Genomic DNA, 8870 nt, shown 5'->3' with positions numbered 1-8870 from the left:
TGCTGGCCCATGTGGCAGTGGGTGAAAATAAGTAAACTAGAGGCCCATCTGACACGCGGTGAAGTAAACAAAGTTGAAACCACTCGGGGTAGCACCCCGCACGCTAGTAAATTGAGGGCGCATTGAGGACAAACTTCTTGCGCGGGAAGGACGCACTCGCGCACAATTCACCACTGCGCGGCGGCATGCACAGAAGGACGCACTCGCGCACACCCAGCACACAACACACACCAGCACACGTGTACACCGGCGTCGCCGCCGGTTGAGATGGACGGCGAGGCAGCCAACAAGCGGAGGCGGCTCGAGCCAAAACCGCATCCGGCGAGCCTGGACTTCATCAGCAGCCTCCCCGACGACACGCTGCTCGTCATCATCGGCCTCCTCCCCACCAAATCTGTCGTGCGGACCGCCCTGCTCTCCCGGCGGTGGCGCCCCCTCTGGCGCTGCGTCCCCCTCAACCTCACCGTCGACAGCTGCCTCTGTGACGGGGATTGCAAACGCATGGCCGCAGTCTCCAAGATCCTTTCATCGCACCCTGGGCCAGCCAAACGCCTTGACATCCGCATGTTCAGTACCAACTGCAAGGTCCAACCCAAGTTCGACGAGTGGTTCTTATCCCCCACCCTAGATCAGCTCGAGGAGCTCAGCTTTGAAGCTGAACGATGTCGCTCTGTGCCGCCGTCCGCGCTCCGCCTCATGCCAACGCTGCGAAGCGCCAGCTTCAGCTCCTGCTATCTTCCCCAGATTAATGCCGCGCCCACTCTTCTTCTCCCTCAACTCAAGCAGCTCGACCTCTTCGACATTGTCATCTCGAAGAAGGCTATGGAGCACCTTCCCCACAGCTGTACTGCGCTCGAGTACCTTCGTCTTGAGCAGATCCACGGGTTCATTAGCCTCCACATCGCCTCGACGAATCTCCGATGGATTTATGTGTCTTGCTGGCCCCACAACAAGACATCAATTGGGAAGAGATCACTCCAGCTGTTCCACGTTATGGTCATTGAGAATGCGCCTTTCCTTGAGAGATTGCTTGTATCGGATCTAGAAGGTCCAACAAAAAGCAGGGTCATTGATGCGCCGAAATTGACAGCGTTGGTGTACTCGTCTGCCAAATTCTCCGAACTCTTTATTGGATCAGTAATCGTTCAGGTACAACACTCATCTTCTTCTCCGTCTTCTTGAAATTCACATTTTTAAATTTCTTCTTGATGTATTTACGACCGTCTTCCAGAAAATGATTCCCACAAGCTTGACCCAGTCCATGCGCACAGTGAAGATCTTAGCACTAAAATCTATCGGCCCCAATCTGGATCAAGTTGTTGGATTCCTTACATGCTTTCCGTGCACGGAGAAGCTACTCATCGAGGTGAAACTTCTTTCCTATAAGTAAACGGTAATCACAACGTAGCTCAATTTTTTCGTAATTTTCCCAAATTACGATGACAAGTGTAGTGTTCAAAACTGCATCTACGCACTGCACCGAAAGAAATGTTTTTAGTATTTTTTCTCACGTGATCACCTGCATCGTTTTTATGCTGTACTACTATAGTAGCCTAGGCTAGTCATAGTGGAAAGTAACTTATGGTTACCCTAAGAGCAAGTACTACCTCCGTCCTGGTTTACTCTTCCAATTTTGTAGTATCAAAATTTGACCATAGATTTAACTGACAAAATGTTAATGCATGTCACTAAGAACTATATCATTGGATTCATATTTGAACATAATTTCAAATGGTGTAATTTTTAGTGACATGCATTGGCATTTTCTTAGGTAAATCTATGGTCAAAATTTTATACTAAATACGAGGTAGTATTACAAAAGTGGGCTATGTAGGCCAAAACATGTGCCAAATTCACTTGTGATGCATTTGGCATTGATGCCCCTCCATTGCTCACCTGGTGTCCCAATCTGGATCACCTACTTTGCTCCGGTGCCAAATTAACTCACGCAATGAAAAAACACCGTGTGGGAGAGAGAGGACTAAGGCAATAAAAAACACTTGTTTGGAGAGTGAGAGGCTGGTGTAGTTGGTTTGATTGATTTGTTTATACATGTGGGTCTGTGTGCGCAGCGGTGCCAACTCTCTCACATCGCAAGAGCGGTGCCAAAATCTTTTGATTTGACATCGATGCGTATTATGTGGCATACTTTTGCGAAATATGGCATCGGCCACATAGTGGAAGGCAACAAATGCCCAAGCTCTTCACGTGCTCCTAGTTAAATGAGAGGAAACAGAGAGAGAGGGGGGGGGAGAGAGTGAAAAAATATCACTAGCCAGCCAACCCTATCGTATGTTCTCTTCTTTTGCAGATAAAAAAAGACCTGAAAGTGAAAAATGTGCTGCACTATAACAATCTCATCGAATGCCTTGATCTCCATCTTACAGAAATTGATTTGATCAACTACCGAGGCAGCACATCTGAGATTAAATTGGCCAGGTTCTTTGTTCTGGAGGCAAGTGTGCTCAAGGTAATGAAGTTTGGCATTCTCTGGCACAACAATGAATGGCGTGCTGATCACTGCAACCGTCTAAGCCTAAATGACAAAGTCTCCGCAGAAGCTGAATTTGTTTTTGAAACATCAAGTGGCCAGAGACTTGAAAACTTATTTGCCCATTAGTGACTTGTCAGGGCGGTGGATTTTAGTTTGTACGATAATGCTGCATCCACCTAAAGTAACGAAAGTTCTTACGTAAACTTCCTAGTAATTCCCTCTTCGTAGGTGCAGCATTACTCCTAACATTTGTAATATCAGTTTGAAACTTGTAATATTGTCGTGTCCTATTCCTGCGTTTTCAAAATCCTGCGAATCAAACAGGTCCTGAGTTGGTGATGATGTTGTGCCTCCCATCTTTCACCAATAGCCGTCGGATCTAGATCTGACGCATACAAACCAAGCTTCTCCATTTTTGCAAAAAGATGCCCGCACTTGTTCCCTATTTACAAACAACTCCTTGTCTCTCACAATCAGCCTCATCTCCTCCCCACCACATCTAGGAGTAGAAGGCCGTGGAAAAATCTGGCGCGATGGCCGCTGCCGGAGCCGTCCACCCCCAATCTTGGTGTTCCGTGCAATGCACGGGCATCTACGCACGGGAAATTATGTCGAACAGGGCTAGTTGTAAGCAGGCTAGCTCTACAGCCATGATGATAGTGACTGCAGACGGTGAGGCTGACTATGGTATGCCGAACACGGCGCCTATACTCAGGTGTCATCTCCGGCGCAGGGTCTTGTCACTTCACTGTGAGGAGCAGCACGTAATAATTTGACCAACGGGTAGTACAGTGCTAGTACTCCTACTACTACATTGGTAGTACTACTACTAGTACTAGTAGCACCACCGTCTGGATTTAGGAGTACTACCACGTCCATCTGGATTTTAGTATTGACTAGCAATATCTAGTAATGCATGTCACCAAAAATGTACTACTCCCTCTGTAAATAAATACATGGTGTTTTATTCCTATCGGCGAGAGAACTTAATGTTTTTTTGCTAACTAGAGTACTGTAATAGGATTACATGCAATGAACTAAACACTGCATGTCATGTTTGGTACTAGTCTCAAGTCATTGAAAGCATGCACGGCCCACATCTCTCATTGGTTGATATGTCACGAAATAAGAAACAAGGAGGGAGTTAATGCACCGTGCCTAAGTATTTTGGGATTATTTGGTTTTCGTAAGGTGACTTACACAACATTTTTGTTTACATGCATTAACATTTTATTAGTTAAATCAAAGGTCAAAACTTGGCGCAAAATGCAAAGGGGACCAATAAACCAGTAAACATCAAACTTCTCTCGTTTGGCCCCAACTAGAGGTCCGGTGAGATGACTATACTGCACCGGCACGGAGGGGGACGCGGCTTCATTGACTTACCGCAACTGCCTTTGGGTGAATGACACGTGGCCCCAGGGGGTGGCTGGCCCACCTATCATACAGCCAAAGGCAGGTGCAGTAGAGGGCCGAGGAGTAGTACGAAATCCTACGCACCTACGCACGCTAACCAAGGGCTGAGTGATCACTCGAATCGCAAGATCAGTTGACTAGAAGCTACGCTAGACCCATGGAGGCGATGAGCGCGAGCATCAGCCGGCTGTGCCAGATGGTCCACGACGCCGGCCTGCGGCCCGGCAGGTAGTATTGCTTGAGGCCGCCAGGGCGAGGGGACGCTTGGACGACAGCTTCGCATCCTTGTTCGACGAGGTCCTCGTCGGTTTCCTCGACAAGTTCACCATCGTCAAGAAGCTTGCGGACGACTTTGACGTAAGCCTCCAGCCGACGCGCCCAGGCTCTGCGATGCCCGCCACCCTCAACGGCCACTATGGTAACAACCTCTTCGACGCACTGGTGGCCCTGCGACTGCCCGCCGTCGCGCCGGAGAATGTCCACCTCGAGGTCGCGCTCGCCGCGCAGCGCCTGGCGCAGCAAGACACCATCGACATAATCACCCACGTCTACGCGCAAATCGTCCACAAGGACTAGTACATGCAAGAGGAGGACGATAGGACGCTGGCCTTCTTGGAGCGCAGGGCAACCTTGGACGGCACTGTTCAGAAGCACGTTGAGCTCGCCGCCAACGCCGCTGCTCCTCACACGTCGGTTGGTGACCCGGCGCACTAGGGCGTGAGGATGTCGTTGAACGTTGATGGATCCGTATGTATTTTTATCCTTCCGTCAAATCCATGTAGTAGTATATGATACTACAGTAATTATCTTACCTTTCGCATCAACTTCATAATTTTCGTACGTACTCCATGCATGAACGGCGCCAGAAGCAAACTTCTCATTACTCTAGGCAAAATCGTTATTTTCTATCTATCGGTCGCGCCATGGAGCAGAACCAAATTTTACAAGTTACGAGTTCAAAAGGAAAAGCCTGCCGTGTTCGCGTCGCACCCCCACACGGTTGGTCCGGCACGCCGCTCAAGCGGGAATGCGTGCGGTGTTGCATTTTCACTTACAAGTGGGACCGCAGTTGAGCAAACCGACTATCGGCAAACCCCCACCCCGCCCACCGCGCGATGGCTGAGAAAAGAGGACAGGAGGGAGAAGAGATGGCTGTAGCATGGACTCCAAGAAAATTGGTGTCGGATGGGACTCGTGTGGGTGGCGTGTGCCGTACTGCTAGACGTGAATGCTAGTTATGGCCCATGCCACCCCACTATATCGAGCCTATATCGAGGTACGTAGAACAAATTTCCTGCAGTCCGTGCTCAGCCCTCCTCTATCTCTCTTCTCAGCCAGCCAGCGGACGCGCGGAGCCCATCGTCTGTTTGCTCACATGCGGCCCCACATGTCAGTGAAAACGCAAGAGGACCCACTGAACCTGCACATCTTTCACCTCGACGTGCTGGTGATGAAAAACAAATCCAATAAAGATCTTCGGTGGCCGCTTTTGGAGTAAGATTCTATTTACAGTTTAACCCAAGATGCACATCTCGTGGCTTCAACTACCACTCTATTTTCTTTCATGACACGACCTGGATGCTGGATGTCCCACGTGTCGGCAAAAGGAGGAAGAACCCGACCAAATCTTCGGTTCTGCTCTCGGATTAGACTAGTTGTGCTAACTTAAAAAATTTATTGTGTACTCCCTCCGTTCCAAAATACTTGACTTCCATTTGTCCAAAAATGGATGTACCTATATACTAAGACATGTCTAGATACATATATATTTTGACAAATAGAAGGCATGTAGTATTGTGCAACGGAGGGAGTAGAATGGATGCAAGTTTTTGTATTGGGAAGAAGAGTACATCCATATATTGATAGAGCGCAATTTAGTAGATGTTCTATCACTTTTAGCTAGTATAGAATAGAGGCTAGACATGAGACTAGATGCGAGGAAGCAACGTCTACTTCTTTACACTCGAAGAAGAAAGAAGCACGCAAGATCGAGCCTCCGCAGATCAACAATGAATGCATCGAGAAGGCACTAATCCAACTTACTACAGGAGTAGTCAAAATTATCGTTGGAGTTCGTGCAAAACGGAGGTCCGTTTGGGGTCGTGCGTTGGAGTTGGCCTTACAAGTGGGACCGCAGTTAAGGAAACCGACTATCGGCAAACCCCCACCTCGCCCGCCGCGCGATGGCTGAAGTTAGAGAAACGACGAGGTTGAAGAGATTGCTCTCGCACGGACTCCAAGAAATAATATGGTGTCAGATGGATGTCGTGGTGGTGGCGTGTGCCGTACTCCTGGACGTGAATGCTTGTTCTGGCCCATGCCACCCTACTACTCCTACTACTTACTCCTACTATATAGTATACTAGTATCGAGGATTCGAGGTGCTGGTTACGTACAACGAACACATTAACATATGGCTACAGTAAAAACACCCGCCCGACGCGCGAAGCATGTGAAGCTAGTACAAATAGTGTACTACTATTGTTGATTGGCCTCATCCGATAACCTGTTGCAATGCACGTACAATTATGTATTCGGAAAATATTTTTTTGCCTCGTCGCACCACTCACTCAGAGAAGCGACTCGAAAGCCATTCATAAATTTAGTAAGTTTATCACAGGCATATCATTTTATTACATAGAACAACAGATCATCAACCCACATCGACAACGAGGATACATTATAAATACTAAAGTTTTCACCACACAACAAATAACAAGCAATGAAATGAACTTCAACTCAACCATTCCTCGGCGTTGGAAACGCTTGCTTTGAACCACAAGTGATTCTCTGGGACGGGCCATGCATTGTCGATCTGGAGACCAACGCAGGACTGATCATCCAGGCTGAAGCGGCCTACTATATCAGTACCAGGGTAGGGAACCACGCAAATGTCCGAGGTATAGACACAGTTGCTTCTCATAAATGTGTCAACAGCGGTTGGATCGCCTTTCACCATCATCGGATAGTTTCGTCCAAGGAAGAGCGAGTTTTCTCCAAGACTATCAATTCTGTGCCAGGGAGAAGGAGTTGGCGCTAGCACACTAGTATCCATCCCGAATACCATGCAACGGGTGTTGGAATAGGTCCGGAGAGTGCGACCATGGGAGACTACACCTGCTTCCTTAGCAGTAACATCATCAGTGGGCTGTATACACACAAGAAGAGGTGATCCATCGGAATTAGTTGCCAGGCGCCACAGAGTATATCGGCGCTGCTCGTCCTCATGCTCGTGATCATCACCATCGTCATCTCCCCCTTGGTTATAAAAATCTTCAAGTATAGGTGGTGGGATGTCCACAGGACCTTGGAAACACAAGAAGAAGGTTAATTAGTAAAGGGAAAGTTGCTAACCCGCATGCATGTGGATGAAACAATTATAATTACGGTGGAAGACAAACGTACCGAAAAAACGAGGATCCCATGCAAAAACAGTGCCACGAGAGGTGGCAGCAAACACAAGATCCTTGTATTCAATTGCATCACAGTACACATCCGTGTATAGAAACTGATTTTTGAGTAATATCCATCCAGTCGAACCACGAAGGACGGCAACTAGCTTGTCGAAGATAGCAACAACATCATAGTTTTTGTAATTCCAAGAGCGGTTGGGAACTCGACAAATTGCTATCTTCAGTACACGACAGTCACCATGATCGTATTTGAACGTACGTAGATCATCTGTGTGCTCAACCTCAGGGCACTCGGAGATTTTTGGAAGTGGAATCCGCTGACGAGTGTACACATTCACAAGTTCCCACTCGCAATTGTACCCAATATAAACAACCCAATCTCCATTTGCGCCAGCCCAGGACTTACCCTTAAGCGATGGCATCTTGACATCACACGTATCATTATCAAGCGGCATCAACTTGCACAAGGCGAGGTCTCCGTCGTCCGCTCGCCAGCGAGCAGGGTCACGGCGAAGAAGATAGGGGAGATCAAACCGCTCCTTGACCCTTGGGTTCCTTGCAATGATGTTATTAGTTGAGTCGAGAATGGGCTGGAACGAACCTGCCATGCTAGCCGAGGTGATGACGTCGCACCGATCAATGAGTTCCTCCACCACGTCATCTTTCAGATCGGGGCAAGAATAACGAGGTCGTTTCCGGCCTGTTCCCTCCATGGAGAAGACGATCGAACAATGGCAGAAGAAAGGGTGAAGGGCTGAAGGAAAATGGAGGAGGGAGAGGAAGAGCGTGCGACAGCAGTTCCAAATCGAGAGGGAAAGGCGAAGAGTCGGTGGACGGTTGCGAGTTTGCCACGGTTCACGAAGAGGCGCCCCGGCCTACACGTCCGTTCGGAAATACTCCTACTACTCGCCGTCGTCTCACTGATATGTTGGAACGGGACCACATGTCAACGAAACATGGTGTGTAATTTCTCGTGCAAAATGCGATCTGGCCGCGTTGGCCCGAGGTGCCGCATTAGTTATCGACCTTTATTTTTTTAATGGCGTGCCGATCAGTTTTGAAGCACGACTAACTGGTACTGTACGCAGAGAAAATATAAACTACTCTACCACTACCCCACCTCCAGTACTAGTAGTATAAAAAAGATATATATAGGCTGGAGCTTCAGCGCTTTCTTGCTAAGGGCTGCCCACTTGCTTCTCACACTACCACCCTCTCTCCAGATCTAAAAAAGACGGCCCCTCTCTCCCTCCTCACCGGTGGTCACAGATCCGCCGGGGAAGAAAAGGACGTGCAGCGTTGACGCACTCGTCGTCGGCGAGCGAGGTCACGCACTGACGACAAGGCCGTCCTCTCAGACCTAGCGCCCGCGCGGGATGGCCTCCGTCCCCAAGCTCGCTGCCGTAGTGTGTGCGGAGGACGACGACCACGAGCGAAGCCACTTCCCGCCGACCCTCAGGTATGCTACCTCTTTTCGAGCCATAACCTTGTTCTATTGCCCCATCTGCTACGTCGTTGCATGTGGATCTTTTTCCACTCCACCATCT

The sequence above is a fragment of the Triticum aestivum genome, chromosome 5A, assembly GCF_018294505.1.
Source record: "Triticum aestivum cultivar Chinese Spring chromosome 5A, IWGSC CS RefSeq v2.1, whole genome shotgun sequence".
Taxonomy (NCBI): domain Eukaryota; kingdom Viridiplantae; phylum Streptophyta; class Magnoliopsida; order Poales; family Poaceae; genus Triticum; species Triticum aestivum.
The sequence above is the reverse complement of the archived record's forward strand: the minus strand, read 5'-3'. Positions refer to the sequence as shown.